This window comes from Phoca vitulina, unplaced genomic scaffold (genome assembly GCF_004348235.1).
Source record: "Phoca vitulina isolate PV1807 unplaced genomic scaffold, GSC_HSeal_1.0 scaffold11, whole genome shotgun sequence".
NCBI lineage: Eukaryota > Metazoa > Chordata > Mammalia > Carnivora > Phocidae > Phoca > Phoca vitulina.
In genome coordinates, this window is record NW_022589714.1 from 11954286 (window position 1) to 11974815 (window position 20530).

General features: G+C 35.8%; 1 long non-coding RNA gene across 1 annotated transcript in view; it reads left to right on the top strand.

Moving 5' to 3' along the window:
* LOC116635458 overlaps positions 1-13578 on the top strand; it is a 65571-nt gene extending 51993 nt beyond the window's left edge. The window contains exon 4 of the long non-coding RNA XR_004300169.1: positions 12450-13578. This is a non-coding gene — a long non-coding RNA (uncharacterized LOC116635458). The remainder of the gene's footprint in view (positions 1-12449) is intronic.
* The last annotated feature ends 6952 nt before the right edge of the window (positions 13579-20530 follow it).

The following is a 20530-nucleotide window of genomic DNA, read 5'->3' on the forward strand; positions in this document are numbered from 1 at the left end:
GCTTTGTACTATTTGACCACCTTCACCTGTTTCCCCCACTTCCACCCACCTGTCCTTGGCAACCACCAAATTATTTTCTATTTCTATGAGTTTGGTATTTTAGATTCCACATATGAGTAAGATCATATAGCATTTGTCCCACTCTGACTCATTTCACTTAACATAATGCCCTCAGGGTTCATCCATGTTGTTGCAAATGGTAAGATTTCCTTTTTTATGGCTGAATACTATTCCAGAGTATATTTGCACCACATTTTATTCATCCATTGATGGACATTTTGGTTGTTTCCTTATTTATTGTGAATAATGTTGCAATGAACATGGGGGTGCAGATATCTCTTCAAGATCCTGATTTTATTTTCTTTGCATATATACCCAGAAGTAGAATTGCTGAATCATATGGTAGTTCTATTTTTAATTTTTTGAGGAACTTCTATACTGTTTTCCATAGTGGCTGTACTAATTTGCATCCCCATCAATAGTACATACCAATCAATAATTACTTTTAACGCAAATGGTTTAAATGCTCCAATAAAATGACATAGGATGACTGAATGGATAAAAAACAAGACCCATCTATATGCTGCCAACAAGAGATTCACTTCAGACTTAAAGAGGCATACAGACTGAAACTGAAGGTTGGAAAAAGATATTCCATGCAGATGAAAGTAGAAAAAAAAAGCTGAGGTAGTAATATTCATATCAGACAAGATAGACTTTATTTTTTTTTTTAAAGATTTTATTTATTTATTTGAGAGAGAGAGCACATGAGAGGGGGGAGGGTCAGAGGGAGAAGCAGACTCCCTGCTGAGCAGGGAGCCCGATGCGGGACTCGATCCTGGGTCTCCAGGATCATGACCTGAGCCGAAGGCAGTCGCTTAACCAACTGAGCCACCCAGGCGCCCGACAAGATAGATTTTAAAACAAACACTGTTGGGGACGCCTGGGTGGTTCAGTCGGTTAAGCATCTGCCTTTGGCTTGGGTCATGATCTCAGGGTCCTGGGATTGAGCCCCACATCAGGCTGCCTGCTCAGAGGGAAGCCTGCTTCTCCCTCTTCTCCCTGCTCCTGCTCTCTCTCGCTATCTCTGTTGCTATCTCTATCTCTCTCTCTTAAAAATACATACAGTGGAATATTACTTATCCATCAGAAAGGATGAATACCCAACTTTTGCATCAATGTGGATGGGACTGGAGGAGATTATGCTAAGTGAAATAAGTCAAGCAGAGAAAGTCAGTTATCATATGGTTTCACTTATTTGTGGAACCTAAGGAATAGCATAGAGGACATCAGGAGAAGGAAGGGAAAAATGAAGGGGGTAAATCAGAGTGGGAGATGAACCATGAGAGACTATGGACTCAGGGAAACAAACTGAAGGTTTTAGAGGGGAGGGGGGTGGGGGAATGGGTTAGCCCGGTGATGGGTATTAAAGAGGGCACATATTGAATGGAGCACTGGGTGTTATATGCAAACAATGAATCATGGAACACTACATCAAAAACTAATGATGTAATGTATGGTGACTAACACAACATAATAAAATAAAAAAAAAAGATATATTACAAAGCTATAGTAATCAAAACACATGGTACTGGCACAAAAATAGACACATAGATTACTGGAATAGGAAAGAGAGCCCCAGAATATACCCCAATTTGTATAGTCAATCTGCAACAAATGTGGCAAAAATATAAAATGGGAAAAAACAGTTTCTTCAATAGTGTTGGAAAACTGGATAGCTACATGCAGAAGAATGAAACTGGACCACTGTCATAGAGCATACACAAAAATAGACTCAAAATAGATTAAATAACTAAATGTGAGATCTGAAACCATAAAACTCCTACAAGAAATCAGACAATAATCTCTTAGACATCAACCTTAGCACCATTTTTCTAGATATGTCTCCTCAGGCAAGTGAAACAAAAGCAGAAATAAACTATTGGGACCCATGAAAAAAAAAAAGTTTTGCACAATGAAGGAAACCACCAACAAAATGAAAAATGGGAACCCACTGAATGAGAGAAGATATTTGTAAATGATATATCCAATAAAGTGTTAATACCAAACTATATAAAGAAAACATACAACTCAACACCAAAAATCCCCACAAATTATCCAATTTACAATGGGCAGAGGACCTGAATAGACAATTTTCAAAAGAAGACATACAGACACATGAAAAAATGCTCAACATCAGTAATCATCAGGGAAATGCAAATCAAAACCACAGTGAGTTTCTACCTTACACCTCCAGAATGATAGTATCAAAAAGACAAGAAATAACAGTGTTGGTGAGGATATGGTGAAAAGAGAATCCTTGTACATTGTTGGTGGAAATTGGTGCACCAGTTAATTGATAAATTGTTGGTAAATTGATGCAACTGCTGTGGAAAACAGTATGGAGTTTCCTCAAAAAATTAAAAATAGAAATACCATACAATCCAGTAATTCTGTGGGTATTTACCCAAGGAAAATGAAAACACTAATTCAAAAAGATATAGGCATCCCTATATTTATTGTAGTCTTATTACAGTAGCCAAGTTATGGAAGTAACCTAAGTACCTATCGATATATGAATGAATAAAGGTGTGGTACACACACACACACACACACACACACACACACTGGAATATTACTCAGCTATAAAAAATATTGAGGTTTTGCCATTTGTAACAACATGGATAGACCTAAAGGGTATTATGCTGGATGAAATAAGTCAGACAGAGAAAGACAAACATCATGATTTCACTCATATGTGCAATCTAAAAAACAAAACAAAGAAACAAACAAAGCACAAATGGAATCATAAATACAGAGAACAAACAGGTGCTTGCCAGAAGGTTTTGGGGGTGATGGATGAAATAGGTGAAGGGGACTAAGAGGTACAAACTTCAGTTATAAAACATCACAGGGATGAAAAATACAGCATAGGGAATGTAATCAATAATATTTTAATAATGTTGTATGGTGACAGATGATAACTACTCTTATGATGAGCATAGTGTAATGTATAGAATTGCATCACTATGTTGTTCCCCTGAAACTAATATAACTTTGTATGTGAACTATACTTCAATTAAAAAAAGAAAAATGTCTATTCAGATATTTTGCTTATTTTTAATTGAGTTCATATTATTATTATAATTATTATTATTTTGGTATTGAGTTGTAGGAGATTTTTTTTATTTGTTGGATATTATCCCTTTATTGAATATATGATTTAAAAATATTTTCCCTCATTCCATATATTGCCTTTTCATTTTTTTTGATGGCTCTTTTGCTGTGCAGAATCTTTTGAGTTTGATGTAATCCCACTTGTTTACTTTTGCTTTTGCTACTTATGCTTTTGGTGTCATATCCAACAATTCATGGCCAAGAACATTGTCAAGGAGATTTTCCTCTATATTTTTTTCTAGGAGTTTTATGGTTTCTGGTTTTACACTTCAGTCTTTAATCCATTTTGAATTAATTTTTGTGATTGGTGTAAGATAAGGGTATAGTTTATTTTTGCATGTGAATATCCAATTTTTCCAATACAATTTTGAAGAGACTATCTTTTTCCCATTAAGTGCTCTTGGTTCCCTGATAAAAATTTAGTTGACTATATATGTGTGGGTTTGTTTCTAGACTCTTGATTCTGTTCTATTGGTCTATGTGTCTGTTTTTATGCCAATTCCATACTGTTTTGATTAATATAGCTTTGTAGTATAATTTGAAATCAGGAAGTATGATGACTCCAGCTTTTTTTTTTTTTTCTTTGAAGATTGTTTTGGCTATGCAAGGTCTTTTGTGGTTCCATATAAATTTTAGGACTTTTTTTTATTTCTGTAAAAAATGTCATTGGAATTTTGATAGGGACTTCATTGAACCTATAGATAGCTTTCATTAGTATGTCATTTAAACACTACTAATGGTTCTGATCCCTGAACAAAAGATATCTTTCCATTTATTTGTGTCTTTTTCAGTTGCTTTCATAAATATCTTATGGTTTGCAGTATATAGATTTTTTACCTTCTTCATTAAATTTATTCTTAAGTATTTTATTCTGTTTGATGCTATTGTAAATGAGAATGTTTTCCTTATTTCTTTTTCAGATAGATCAATATTAGTGTATAGATATACAACTGATTTTTATGTGTTGATTTTGTGTCCTGCAACTTTACCGAACTTGTTTATTAGTTCTAAAAGGTTTTTGATGGAATCTTTAGGGGTTTCTCTATATAAGATCATATCATCTGCCTACAGAGACAGTTTTAATCCTTCTTTTCTGATTTGGGAGCCTTTTATTCTCTTTCTTGCTTAATTTCTCTGGCTAAGACTTTCAGTACTGTGTTGAATAGGTGTGCTAAGAATGGACACCCTTTTCTTGTTCCTGATCTCAGAGGAATCTTTCATTATTGAGTATGATGTTGGCTTTGGTTGACATTTAGGTTTTAAGCTTATCTGTCTGATGGCCAGAACTCATTGCTTGATGATTTTACCACCATAAATTCAATTCTGAAAACTCTGAGATAAGAGGGAGAAAGAGAAAGAAGGTGGGAGAGAAGAAGAAAGAGAACACTTTTTGCCTGGTGAGGCTCAATTTCACTATTTCCTTTGAAACTTCACCACATAAAGCACAGTAGAACTTCTTGTTCTGGCTTGGGAAACATTACTCAAAATTTTATCTAAACTCTATGTCATATTGTGATTTTGCTGTAATCAATTCTTTTATCTAGATGATAGATTAGTGGTTTATTCAAAGATGTAATAATGAGGTGGGCTATAATAGACTACTATAATGCTTTTAATTTTCACCTGGAAGTATTTTTTTGTTTATATATTTAGAGGTAATCAGTAAAAATGAAGAGCTGCCATATATAAAACTGTTAGAATGACAGCCTCTTACTTTTGGATAGTATGGTAGAGTTTGTAATTTCAAATTAATTCTCTCTTGATCCTTTTAATAACTGTGTGAAGCATGAAGGGAAGTATTATTATTTTCAATCTGTAGATTAGGAAATTGTGGCTCAGAGAGTTGAGCTGACTAGCCAACATCATGGGACTAAGAAGTGACAACCAGCACAAGCAGATATGCCTCCAAACACTAATCCAGTGCTGTTCCAATTATATTACTCTGTCTTGCATATAGAATTAAATAATTTTTTAAAACTCCGAAAGCTGAAGATCAAAAAAACTTGTTTTTATAAAATGTCCCTGTATTTGACTAAACTGTGATAAGGAGAAAGTGATGAATTATGATTAACCCATTCATAAAATTTTTATCATGTACCTGCCATGCTCTGAGATACGTACTAGAAGTTCAATGGGATACGAGGTAGGTAGGTTTCATAAAACCAACAGTTTTGAGGAAGACGGTCATTATGCACACAATCAAACAAATGATATATCAGTGCAACTGTGATAACAGATGGGAGCTTGTGAGACCTTCCCCCGAGAGTGACATTTACTCTGAGGCCTGCTGGAGAGGAAGTTAGCCAGATATAAGACATGGGTGAGGAGGGAGTCTCTTTATCCAGAAACCATATCGAGTTTAACTTAATCATCTTAAATAAAAACAGAGAAATTTAAGTTCTTACTACAACTTTTTGTCCACATTCGGATTCTGACAGGAGAGAGATGGAGGGTGGGAGGCAGAAAGAAAGAGATGGTGCTTCAAATGAGCTGATCCTTGATAATTAATTACCACAGCTTCTTGATTTTCACTATTATAGTTTAGCTGAAACTTTGAATAAAAAAAGCCCCACAAGGTTTGGGGATGTCTAATAGGATACTGTGTTGCAGTAAAAACAATTAGTTAGAGGTCCAAACTTAATTGTCTTAATAAGCCACTTAATCATTCATGACAGACAAGAGAAGCCACAAAGGACCACAGTTCTAAGGCCTTCAGTTTTAAGTGTTCAAAAGCTCATTAGTAGAAAGTAGGGTATAAAATTATTTTATTCAGAGGTCTCAGTTATTATTAATCTCCATTTGTGTAGTTTCTTTGTATTAATCCTTCTTAGTAGCATGAGGAAAATTTTGAAGGAGTCCCCATGCAGAGGTGATAATAAGCATCATCATGGCAAATAGAATGAACCAGAAATTACTTTGAAAATAAAATTTTGGCCATGAAAGACTGAATAGCTTTCATTATAAGTAAAACAATAAATAGAGCCCAGACCTTGATTAACTGGAACCTTAGGAGAATGGATTTGTTTGGCAAATTATTTAAAATATTTAAAAAATAAACTCACCTTTAAAAAGGGAATCATTTTATGCTTGTTTTTTTTCTGATTATAATAATATGTGCTAGTGTTAGAAACTTGGAAAATAATTTTTTTTAAGTTTTATAGAAGACAATATCCAGTGATTAGTTAAAGTTATTCAACAACCAGGTACCAATTACATTTTAATAAATTTCCTTCAAGTCCTTTAAAAATTTGTACACATAATTAAATATATGAAAAAATTGACACAGTACTGTGTATAACATTTCAGATTTTTGTCAGTTATATTATGAAGATTCTCACATAACATTAAATATTTTTGAGTTTTTAAGTTTTTATTTCTGTATGCTATTTTAACATGTAGATGGGCCACATATTGTTTAACTAGTTCTTGTGCTAGATATCTTGAATGTACCTTTTTTTTTTGCATTCATAAAAATGCTTAAGTAAATAGCCTTGCTCAAGGGTCTGATTTTTTTCTTTTTGCATAGATTCCTATAAAGGAATGTTTGAAATATATATTAATACTTATATTTAAAGAGTATGAATGTTTAAAATGTATTTATATGTATTATAAAATTTCGTGCTCAGTATATCTCATTTTTTAATAATTTGTACAAAGTGTACATTCGTTTTCATGCCTAATAATATTGTGAAAGTGCACATTTCACTACATCTTATAAACCTTGAAAATTACTCATTAAATTATTGTATCTAGTGATAATGGTAGACTGAGCTGATATATGTGCATCCCTCCTCACCTAAAATCCTTAAACTTGCAGAAAATTTATTTTAAAAATAATCTATAGCAGTCTGGTGTAAAGGGGAGAAAGCTATTAGCAGACAAGATATTTGTAGGAATTGCTGAAAATAAGAAAGCAGATGGCATTGGGATCTCAGGGAAACAAAAGAAGAGAAAAACATAGACCAAAACAAATGGGAAAACTATTACAGGAGAAGCAATTCCAGGGATATTTCAAGTTTAAAGTCAACACACACAAAGGCAAGTGTTGTCTGTGGTTGAATTATCAACTTAAGAGATTGCTTATGTGTTTGTACTCCCATCCCTTGGAGTTCTACCTAAATGAATTAATGTGTCTGGAGAGAGCACATAGAGTGAATGTTTTGGTCTGAGAGAGAAGTAGAAATTGAAGGACATCTTGACATCAGGGAAATAGTTTAAACTGCTCTGCATGCCCGCCCTGAGTAAAGGCCTCTTTTAGGTCATAGATGTTGTTCTATAGCTTACCTGTCTGCTTCCCCCATGCTTTTGTATAAGCATGCTCAACTTACACAGAGACAGCATTCATCCCTTCATTTAGAGGGAGGCCTGTTGGACAGCTAGAATATTACAAGTGCAGAAGACAAGTTACCCATGCCAGTCAACATGGTCCTTCATTCATTAAATATGCTCCACCAACCAAGGATCAGCAGATAGGTATATATATATATATATCTCCAGATTATATGGCACTGTACTAAGGGTGAGGTTTTTTTTTTTTGAAGATTTTATTCATTTATTTGAGAGAGAGAGCGCGCAAGTAAGAAAGCAGCAGAGGGAGAGGGAGAAGTAGGCTTCCCACTGAGCAGGGAGCCTGATACGAGGCTTGATTCCAGGGCCCTGAGATCATGACCTGAGCCGAAGGCAGTCATTTAACCAACTGAGCCACCCAGGCGCCCCTAGGGTGAGGTTTTTGATGAGAGTGTTTCTCAGCCTTTCCTACCAGTTTTGATGTGGGTATTTTCTGAGTAATCTGATGTATAGGAGTTACTCAGCTAGTTTCTAGGTTTCTCTCAGAGGGAATTGCTCCATGTGTAACAGTATATTCGGTGCATCTATGTGAGGAAGGAAATTCAGGAGCCTCCTGTGTTGCCATTCTGGTCCAGAGTAGTGCGTTTCTTGTAGGGCAGTTCTGCTGGAGACAATTTTTTTTTTCCAGAAAATGTCTTTATTTTGTATCCCCAATGGACAAATATGTCACTATTTTTACCCCTTATTTAATTGCCTACAATGTCCCTAATACCTTTGGGGCAAAACCACAAAGACAGGGAGGAAGGAGATTCTGGTTATTTCTCCGATTTGACTACCTTCCATTGTATACCTGTTTTTGTTTATTCTTTGGAATTCTTAAGTAGTTGTTTTTTGTATTTTGCCCAGAGTTTACAGTTGTTAGTGTGAACCAGAGGGTTGATCTGGACAGAAGTCACATCACCATACCAGACACAAAATTCTGTTCTTCGGTTTGTATATCTAGGCATAAAACATGATAACTGTTGTATGCTTGCTACTTTTTAATATTTTTTAAATGAAATTTATTATAAAAGGTGATTAATTGAATTGTATACTATGCAAAAGAGTGACATAGTTATATATTGAAATGTAATTATCTCTAAGAAATATTGAACAACATAAACAAGTATAATTTGTTTCAAAACAAAAACAAAAATAGAGAAGGTACATTTGAGTATGTTACACATTTTTAAATTTTAGAACAATTTTTTGTTAAATTTTAGAACAATTTTAATGCCATATAATCTTCTCATTGTTCTTCTATTTCTAATTTTTTTCTTGAATATGCTAGCATATTGTTTTCTTCTAAATGAAATTTAAAAGCACATTATCATGTGACCATTGTTCCATTCTTTATATAGTATTTTTTAAAATATCATTGGATATTGTCACTCTCTGGCTTAAGACTCTTCAATAATGTCCTTTAAAGTCATGATAATGATAATAATAGATAATATTTTTAGAACTATTTATTTTATTTTATTTTATTTTATTATGTTATGTTAATCACCATACATTACATCATTAGTTTTTGTTGTAGTGTTCCATGATTATTTTTAAGTGGTAAACTACACATCAGCATTTTATTTCATCTATTCCCCTAAACTGAAGTCATGGAAATGTTAAATACATATTTAGAAAAAATGACACTCAGTATCTGAACTTTTAGCTGCTATATAGTGGAGCCTTCTCATTGCACGTAGGAGAAATATAGCCTCAGTCAATGCAGTGGTTAGACAAGAAACCACAAGTTCTTTTTTCATAAAATTAAATGTGTATTTGGAGATTATTACTTAAGTTTTCATCATTAAATAGTTTGGGAGCTGGCTTGTGTGAGAGGAATATGATGACACTGAACAACTGGAAAGTGCTTAGAGAGATACATGAAGGAAGGCATTGGGAGAAATACAACTTGCCTGCTAAATTTTTAAAATCAAATAATTATCATTATTATTATTACTGTTGTTTCATTATTTTACTGGGAATGAATCTGTACCATGAATACAAAGGAAGGACATTTTCTTTCTTTTCTTCCTAACTGCCCTCAAGTTCTAGCATCTGGGACTCTCCCAAGTATATAAGTATTATAAACCTGCTATTTTATGGGTAACTGCCTTTTTCAATCTACTCTTTGACCCTAAGCAATATTTCTTTTTTTTTTCCTAAGCAATATTTCTAATAGGATTTTCACATTCTAAGATTTTACTTGAAACAAATTGGAAAGGTATACATTTGAGAGTTGAGGAGAGTCTCCACAGAACTAGTATCCAGCTGACTCCTGGCATTTTTTTTTCTAGTGTATTTAATTTGTTGAAGCTCTCTTTTCTCCACGAGCCCAATGCAAATTATTCTACATGCTAAATGTTCTGGTTTAATGGCCTGACTCAGTTCTCCATAAAGTCTATAGAACTCCATGTACTTCCTCATATGTATAAAAGAGGGAAAACAGTTATTTTACTAACTATTTAGTATACTAACAACTATTAAGAGTATACTTAAATGTCTTTAAAATGCATTTGAAACTCAAGTAATTAAATTATGTGGAGAATAATCTATGTGATGCTTTCTATTAAATGGAAGATGTTATAACATATAAAGAAGTTTAAAAGAATTCTGTTTCACTGTTTAGGTAACAGAGCACGAATAAATTTCTATCTCCAAAGTCCTACAATGTTATGGTTCTTTGACCTTTGGTGAATTAAATGATATTGTTAGCACTCAGCAATAATAGCCCAATGCCAATCATGAACTTCATTATAAGCATTTATAGAATCTACAACTCTGACTAAAACGTATGTGGCCTCATATTAAAGAGGACAGTTAATGCCAAAGAAAAATGACAGATGTCCCTCAAAACTTGTGTTCAAATAATGGTAGATTCAAAGCTAGCTCAGCATTTCCCAGACCTGATATTTCATCACAGCTCTGTCAACACAGCTTGATCAATGTCTTCAAAGGAAAGGTAGAGGCAAACAGATGATTAACTTCAAGCATTTGTCATTGAGACCAAGCTTGGAACAGTCCTAGGCAGTGTGATGGATGTCACGGAGAAACCTCTTTGTATCTGTCAGTCAAACGGAGTAACTGTGAAAGTATTTAATGATATAGGAGAATCTTCATTTCTCACCTTCTACTTCTTTGAATTTCCCTGGGCATTGTTAATATTCTGCAGTGCCAAAATGATATAGCCAGAAAAGGGAAATTAGGGACACAGAAGGAGAGAGGAAAGACCTCTATGTTTGAATTTTCCAGAGACCATTTTCTCTTCCTTTTTCATTTTACAAAATAAAATACCTACATGTATATGATTGGATAACATACATGGTGGGAAAACTAAGGATTTGGATTGAGGAGACATGGGTTTAGGACCCCATTCTGCCACTCATCAGATGTGCGAACTTACAAGTTATCTACATGTTCCAAGTTTCATCATTCTCATCAATAAAATAGAAATAATAAAGCCTGCTTCATAGGATTTCATGAGGATTAGTGTACATTCAAGTACCTGGTGCATAGTAGGAAAAGCAGGCCTTATAAAGTTATAAAGATTTAAAAGAAAAAACACATATAAATGTATATTTGTGTATGTATACATTTACATGAAAGGAAGGACCAGATTCTTGTATATCACTTTTTCTAATATAAGTCAAGCCAAAAAGAGGCTATTCTCAGTACTGTTTTTATTAACAAAATTCAAATAGTCAACCATAATAATTTTACATATATATGTATATAATATGTATTATATTTGCATACACACATACATAGATGTGTATTTTTGGTAGTATTCCTTCACTGTTACACAAATGCTGCATTAATTAGTACTCTAGCCAAAAGAGTGTCAAAACTAATGGTTTTTGTTTTGTTTAAGAAAACATGCTGCTAAAAAACAAAAAAAAGAAAGAAAGAAAACATACTCCTGTACTGCCTAGACTTTGCCATCTTTTTGGGGTAATTAGTTGACTTTTAAAAATAGTACAATAGGGCGCCTGGGTGGCTCAGTTGGTTAAGCAACTGCCTTCGGCTCAGGTCATGATCCTGGAGTTCCGGGATCGAGTTCCACATCGGGCTCCCTGCTCAGCAGGGAGTCTGCTTCTCCCTCTGACCCTCCTCCTTCTCATGCTCTCTGTCTCTCATTCTCTCTCTCGCAAATAAAATCTTAAAAAAAAAAATAGTACAATATAATAATGACATTTATAAACCATAACTCTTTTAATAAATAATCTTCGGTTCCATTAGTGGCTAAAAATATTACTTGATATATACTTGGCAAGATGACTAGTTTCTTTTTTGATAATTTAACGGATGTTTGAGAATAATTTTACTTCTAAGATTCTAATTTGCTTCTAAATGATTAAATACTTTTCTGTAAGACTGCCCCAGATGGAGAGGATGATTCCTTTAGCAAAGATGCTGGACTATGTAAGGGTCATTTAATTCAGGAGCATTGGGTTTCCTACCTCATCCCTAGGAAGTTGTGTGCTACCAGATGACAGGAAGCACAGTCTTTGCCTGTGGGTATGGAAAATTAATCCTTTAACCTGGAATTAGCTGACTACAATGCTTAGTGGGTCATGGGTAAAAGAGAAAGGGAAAAGGAGAATGAAAATATAGGAAAGAACAGGAATGTGCCTGTAGCCATACAGCCATGCACACACTGTGAAAGGCAGGAAGAAGATGAACACAAAGGTACAAATAGTGGGTAATAAGAACAAGCACTGATGTTTGAAATATACTGTTAGAATATTAAGCTTTCTTAACACACCATCTACTCTTCTCATAGCTCTTATTTTCTTTTGAGAAACACATTGTATTTAAAGAAAAATTATGCTTTGGAGATCTTCAAGCACAATAACTCATCAGACCCACTTCTCAGGTGGGACTTGGGCACTGGGCATCCTGGGGAAGTTGGTTGGATGTATAAATAGTATATCACTCCCTTGCAGGCTGTGGTGTAGAGAATCATGGAAGTTATGTGAAGGGAGCCTCTCCTAAAAAAGGAACTGAGGCCATGCAGAGTCCATCGGACACTTCTTGTGATGTGGCCATGCAGATGAGATGATTCCAGATGTGAAGGCACTGGACAGAAAGGTGAGAGACCTTATGAAAGTAGAAATGCAAAGCAAAGTGTGGAGTGTTGAGCCTGAAGGAATGTCCTATACCTAAGGAACATAGCCTAAGTGGCTGTTCTGGTTGAGACAGTGGCCATAAGGTCCCACAATGGTACCTGTACGAACTTGAAAGTTGTGATATCTTTCTCCCTGTTCCTGTGATGCCCCATCCTTCCTGGGAACAAAACAGGGAGAACCTGGCTTTTCCTTTCAGGCATATTGTGCAGGATTGATAATTGCATTTAGCTCTCTTTCCCCATGGCTTGTAGGCTGCACCTATGTCGAGGGTTTATCCTGGGCACACATTTGATCTAGAGCTGAATGAATGATGAAGATCAGTGTTGTTTGACTGCATTCATGGATAAGAGAATTCCTTGCATTTTAAATATTCATATTTTATAGCTCAAACTCCCATTTGTTGATTAATTCTTGAAGTCAATTATCTTAAATAGTTTAGTACATCTTAGGGCTTAGTATAAAACTGCAATATGTTTTCTAAACATTTTATCTTTCTTAATTTCATACAAATGCTTAGATTTCTGATCTTTGGCAAAGTTAGCTTGAATATTTTGTGAGATGTGGAGTTAAGAAAGCTTACATCTGAAATTAGTGGTTTGAAGAGTCAGAGCTTTCAGCTCTTGACTCAATTTCACATAAAGTTTATAAGAGACAGTGTTGGGGCATCACCCACAGCTGCTGCATTCAGTGACACTTGATACTTTATCTCCTTCCTAGGATAGTTTGAATATATCAAGACCTATAACTAAAATGCTTGGCAAAATATTTTTATTATAAAGGTTAGATTAAATTCCTTCAAACCATACATATTTATATAGAAAAAGTCTTTGTTTAATAAACTACTCAAGCCCATAATTCTTTCCTTCTATAACACCATTCCACTCTAAAACCAAAATCAAGACCCTGATGAATTCCCTGGGGAATTCTACCATACAATCAAAGAAGAAATAATACCTATTCTCCTGAAGCTGTTTCAAAAAATAGAAACAGAAGGAAAGCTTCCAGACTCATTCTATGAGGCCAGCATTACCTTGATCCCCAAACCAGGCAAAGACCTCATCAAAAAGGCGGGAGAATTTCAGACTAATATCCCTGATGAATATGGATGCAAAAATTCTCAACAAGATTCTAGCTAATAGGATCCAACAGTACATTAAAAGGATTATCCATCACGAACAGGTGGGATTTATCCCCGGGATGCAAGGGTGGTTCAACATTTGCAAACCAATCAATGTGACAGTACACATTAATAAGAGGAGAGAGAAGACCTATATGGTCCTCTCAATTGATGCAGAAAAAGCATTTGACAAAATACAGCATCCTTTCCTGATTAAAACTCTTCAGAGTGTAGGGATAGAGGGAACATTCCTCAATCTCATAAAAACTATCTATGAAAAGCCCACAGCAAATATCATTCTTGATGGGGAGAAGCTGAGAGCTTTTCCATTAAGATCAGGAACATGACAAGGATGCCTGCTCTCACCACTAGTGGTTAACATAGTACTAGAAGTCCTAGCAACAGCAATCAGACAACAAAAAGAAATAAAAGGTATTCAATTGGCAAAGAAGTCAAACTCTCTCTCTTCGCAGATGACATGATACTTTATGTGAAAAACCCAAAAGGCTCCACCCCCAAATTACTAGAACTCACACAGCAATTCAGTAATGTGGCAGGATACAAAAATCAATGCACAAAAATCAGTTGCTTTCCTATACACTAACAATGTAACTGTAGAAAGAGAAATTAGGGAATCGATTCCATTTACAACAGCACCAAAAACCATAAGAATAAACCTAACCAAAGAGGTGAAGGATCTGTACTCCAGAAAATACAGAACACTCATGAAAGAAATTGAAGAAGACACAAAAAGATGGAAAAACATTCCATGCTCATGGATCAGAATAATAAACATTGTTAAAATGTCTATTCCGCCCAGAGCAATCTATACTTCCAACACCATCCCAATCAAAATGCCAATGGCATTTTTCAAAGTGCTGGAACAAACAATCCTAAAATTTGTATGGAACCAGAAAAGACCCCGAATCACCAAGGAAATTCTGAAAAAGAAAAACAAAGCTGGGGGCATCACACTGCCCAATTTCAAGGTATATTACAAAGCTGTGATCACCAAGACAGTATGCTACTGGCACAAAAACAGATACATAGATCAATGGAACAGAATAGAGAGCCCAGATATGGACCCTCAACTCTATGGTCAACTAATCTATGACAAAGCAGGAAAAAATATGCAATGGAAAAAAGACAGTCTCTTCAATAGATGGTGCTGGGAAAATTGGACAGCTATATACAGAAGAATGAAACTCGACCATTCTCTTATACCATACACAAAGATAAACTCTAAATGGATGAAAAACCTCAATGTGAGACAGGAATCCATCAAAATCCTAGAGGAGAAAATAAGCAGTAACCTCTTCGATATCGGCCACAGCAGCTTCTTTCAAGACACGTCTCCAAAGGCAAGGAAAACAAAAGCGAAAATGAACTTTTGGGACTTCATCAAGATAAAAAGCTTCTGGGCGCCTGGGTGGCTCAGTTGGTTAAGCGACTGCCTTCGGCTCAGGTCATGATCCTCGAGTCCAGGGATCGAGTCCCACATTGGGCTCCCTGCTCAGCAGGGAGTCTGCTTCTCTCTCTGACCCTCTTCCCTCCCGTGCTCTCTATCTCTCATACTCTCTCTCTCAAATAAATAAATAAAATCTTTAAAAAAAAAAAAAAAGATAAAAAGCCTCTGCATAGCAGTCAACAAAACAAAGAGGCAACCCAAGGAATGGGAGAAGATATTTGCAAATGACACTACAGATAAAGGGCTGATATCCAGGATCTATAAAGAACTTCTCAAACTCAACCCCCATTAAACAAATAATCAAGTCAAAAAATGGGCAGAAGACATGAACAGACACTTCTCCAAAGAAGACTACAGATGGCTAACAGACACATGAAAAAAATGTTCATCATCATTAGCCATCAGGGAAATTCAAATCAAAACCACACTGAGATACCACCTTACACCAGTTAGAATGGCAAAAATTGACAAGGCAAGAAACCACAAATGTTGGCAAGGTTGTGGAAAAGGGGACCCCTCTTACACTGTTGGTGGGAATACAAGTTGATACAGCCACTTTGGAAAACAGTGTGGAGGTTCCTCAAAAATTTAAAAATAGAGCTACCCTATGACCCAGCAATTGCACTACTGGACATTTGCCCCAAAGATACAAATGTAGTGAAAAGAAGGGCCATATGCACCCCAATGTTCATAGCAGCAATGTCTGCAATAGCCACCTGTGGAAAGAGCCGAGATGCCCTTCAACAGATGAATAGATAAAGAAGATGTGGTCCATATATACAATGGAATATTACTCAGCCATCAGAAAGGATGAATACCCAATGTTTGCATCAACATGGATGGAACTGAAGGAGATTATGCTAAGTGAAATAAGTCAAGCAGAGAAAGTCAATTATCATATGGTTTCACTTATTTGTGGAACATAAGGAATAGCATGGAGGACATTAGGAGAAGGAAGGGAAAAATGAAGTGGGGATAGAAATCAGAGGGGAAGATGAACCATGAAAGAGTATGGACTCCGGGAAACAAACAGGGTTTTAGAGAGCAGGTGGGGGGAATCAGTGAGCCCAGTGATGGGTATTAAGGAGGGCACGTATTGCATGGAGCACTGGGTGTTACACAGAAACAATGAATCATGGAACACTACATCAATAACTAATGATGTACAGTATGGTGACTAACATAACATAATAAAAAATAATAAAAAAATAAAAGCAATTAGAAACCTCTTTGAATGTATTATAGTATATAAATACGTATGTATGTATAAAGTTATCTTTTACTTTATGTGTGTGTTTATGTGTATAGAAGATATTAAAACAGGGCTATCCTTTTCCTGTGAGCTGAAGCCCCAGTGCAAAATTCAGGCACAAACTTTGTATTGACAACTGTCAGTTGCGCCAGCAAATTTGCATTGGCAGAAAGACAAACACACCTGTTGGGTCAATCAAATAAGATTTCCTTTTCCAGATAATAGAGAGGGAAGTTGGTGCAGTCAGCAATAGTCCTCAGGACATTTATAGAGGTGTTAGCTTCCAGAGGATAGCAGGGTAGACATTTGTGGATGGCAATGTCTGGGTCAGCAAGAACCCATCAGAACCCCAGGAAACACAACTGCCAAACCCACTCCTCAAGGTAGCGTTATACATATACACATGAGGCTGAGGCATGTCTACAGATGATACCTACAGTAGTCTGGATGTGTTTTGAGAGGACCACCTCTTCTGAGCTAGGTGTATTTATCTCGATCTCAGGATTATACAGGGTGACTGCTTAGTAAAACAGAGAGCGGAACACTCACGCATGAACACATCTCTCATTTATCACCCTTGTCCTCCCCAAGCTGAGTAATCCTGGTCCCAGGTAAGCTCCTAAATCTGAAGCTGCAGAATAGGATTCAGGCTGGTTATCCAGAGCTCTCAGGAAGTTGTGTTAACAGACTCTTAGACCAATCACAGAGCTTATTCTTCAAACACTAATGAGACTATACTGAGTTCTTCTACTCCTTCTCTAATTTGATGGCCTAGGCTTAAATTTCACTAGTTATTTTCTTCAGGTGTCTGGACATTTTTTGTGGGAATGATTCAGAGTCCTGTGCCTCAGTAAGACTGAACACTATCTAACACCTTCCTGTTGTTTCTCCATCCCTTCACTACCCAAGGAAATTTATCCAGTGAAGACAGGACAGTGTGGGCTAGCACAGTGAGCAGGCTGAGGCAGTCATCTCAGAATTAAAGTGAAATGAAGACATGCAATGCAGACTATTTTTTTTAAATAAGCTGGGTGACAACCATCCCAGTAGTCATCAAATTTTTACCTAAATTCATCATTTGGTTGGTGTTGGCAGTTAAGGCATTGATTACCTAAAATAAACACTGAATGTAGAAATGTCTTCCTATCTTAGATGGATAACTTGTTGAGCAAATATTCGGGAATTGAAAGCACTTTTGGATAAATTTGAGACCTAAACTTTTAACAAAAATTCCTAGTGGTATAGAATCAAAACTATGGAAGTGGTCTGACTAATACACTCTAGATATTTTTACAAGTTTAGCTGAAACTGTGGTCTGCGTTTTTTTTAGTACAGTGTCTCAGTGAGACAATAATAGCATTTATTTCCAGGGCCGTTTTCAGGCATGAGTGTTGGCTTGCATTCTCAACATTACTCTTATCTCTATGCATTCTCACAATCTGCTGATGTGGTCCTTGGACTCATCTCTGTTTCAAAGTAATTTCCTTCCACTTTTCAACTCTGAGTATCTCACATGGGTTGATTGTTCATTATCCATAACAGGTAGCTTGGTGAATTATTTGTACTCTTCCACTGAAGTGAATCAAGCTACAAGGCATGTGGAGAAAAGGAAGGGAAAAAATGAGACAAGTTGGCATGCACAGCTCTTCCTTTGTATGAATTTCATTTTAGGCACTCAACATAAATGGGTCAAAGGCTGTTAAAATTTGAGAAGATTTCCAGCTTTCAATATCTTCTGATATTTTTTATATTAAAAGAGCAATGAAGGGCAGTTATTCATATGACTTTTCTCTTCTCTTTAGCAATGACTATTTTGCAGAGTTGGCCAAAGGCAAAATGAAAAAGGGAGGAAACTTCCTTTATTAGGCTTCTGGGCTTTGCCAGTGCATACTGTGTGATTTTGAGCAGTTGCATAAATTCTCAGAGTCTCAGGTTTTCTCATCTATAAAGAGAATGTGATATTGCCTGCTCCTCAGGATTACAAATTCACTGGATAGTTTGTGACCTTCTACTCTGTGCTGTGTTCTGGGGATGGATCAATGAGTAAGAGATAAAGGTCCTGGCCTCCAGATGCTTGCATTGCAGTGAGAAGAGGTAAGATATAAATAAAGAAGTAAAATGTATAGTTCATCAGATGGGGATAAGCCCTTGAGAGAAAAATTATTTGAGAAGGGGGGAGTAAGGTGGGACACCATTGTGGATTGTCAGATACCCATATCAGAGATACCTTCTATGATAATGTGATCAAGAGATATTTGAACAGACACTGAGGACATAAGGAAGCAAGCCATAGAGGAAGTCCTTAGAAGAGTCTTCTTCCTGGATCCCTTGGTGTATGGTGCTGGGTCCCACAACTCTCACAAAGGCACTTTTGTCCATGGATGAATGCCAAATTGTTGTTGTTGAGCAGGATTTAAGTATGGGATGTCTGTTTTGGCCATCTTGCTGTCTTTCCTTTGCACCCTATTTTCTAAAATTCAGTATTTTGTAGTGCCATCATGGAGACTGAGCAATCCTACAATCCTATGTCTATAAGCTGGAGACCCAGGAAAGCCAGTGGTATAATTCAGTCAAGGCTGAAGTTCTGAGAACCAGGGGAGCCAATGGTACATACCTCAGTCTACAGGCAAAAGAAGTGGAGATGAGTTGTCCCTGTTCAACAAGTGAAGCAGGAAAAAAAGGCTTATCCATTTTAGTGTCAGAGAAGGCAGAGTATGAATATGGATACAAGTGTGGATAAGTGGATTTGGTGATGGAGAGGTGAAGTAATAGTTTTTACATTTTCTTTTATTTTTAAATTTACGTACACTGAAATTAACTCCTGTGGTATGCAGTTCTAAGGCTTTAACAAATGACTAAATGTTGTGTCTGTCATTACCATCCTGATACACTAAAAAATTCTGTTGTACTGCCCCTTTGTAGTTACCTCTTCACCCCCCTGTAATCCTTGGCAACCACTATTCCTATGTATTGTCTTTTCCAAGATGTCAAAAATAGAATCATATGGTTTGTAGCCTTTTGGGTCCAACTCTTTACATTTAAAAAAATGCATGGGAAATTGTTCCATGCTGTAGCTTATATTAATATATTGTTCCTTTTTATTGCTGAGTAATATTTCATTATATGAGTGTACCACAGTTTTTTTATCCTTTCACTGGCCAAAGGACATCTAGGTTGTTCCATTTTTTATCAATTACAAATAAAGTTGCTATAAATAGCTGTATGCAGATTATTGTGTGTTCACAAGTTTTCATTTCTTTTGGATAAATACCTAGGCATGGGATTACTGGGCCTTCTGGTAGGTGTATATTTAACTTATTATGAAACTGCCAGATTGTTTTCCAAAGTAAAACCAAAATGTAAGAGCAATTCAGCTACTCCATGTCCTCACAGCACTTGATATTGCCAAAAATTTTTTAGTTGTTATAATAGGTATGCAGGGATTTCTCATTTTGTTTTAATTTGTATTTCACTAATGTTTAATGATGGTAAGCATCTTTTAAAATGCTTATTTGCCACCTGTGTATCTTCTCTGGTGAAATGTCTGTTTAGCGGAATGGGTTCTTGTTGAATTTTTGGGTTTCAGAACAGAAAGCAATATGAAAATGGGTTCTTGTTGAATTTTTGAAGTTCTTCATATATTTTAGATACAAGTCCTTTGTTAGAAATATGATTTGAAAATATTTTCTCTAGTCTGTGACTTGTCCTTTCATTCTTCTAACAAAATCTTCACAAAACAAAAGTTTTTACTTTTCATAAAGTCCAATTTATTGATTCATTTTTCTGCATGGTTTTGCTTTTGGTGCTACACCTAAGAAATCTTTGCCTAACCTAATATCAAAATACTTTTTCCCTATATCTTCTTCTAGAATTTTTTTGTTTCATGTTTTCATTAGATCTATGATTTATTTTGTGTTAATTTCTTTAGGTGTAAGGTCCTTTCCTTTTCCTTTCCTTTCCTTTCCTTTCTTTTCCTTTCCTTTCCTTTCCTTTCCTTTCCTTTCCTTTCCTTCCTTCCTTTCCTTTCCTTTCCTTTCCTTTCCTTTCCTTTCCTTTCCTTT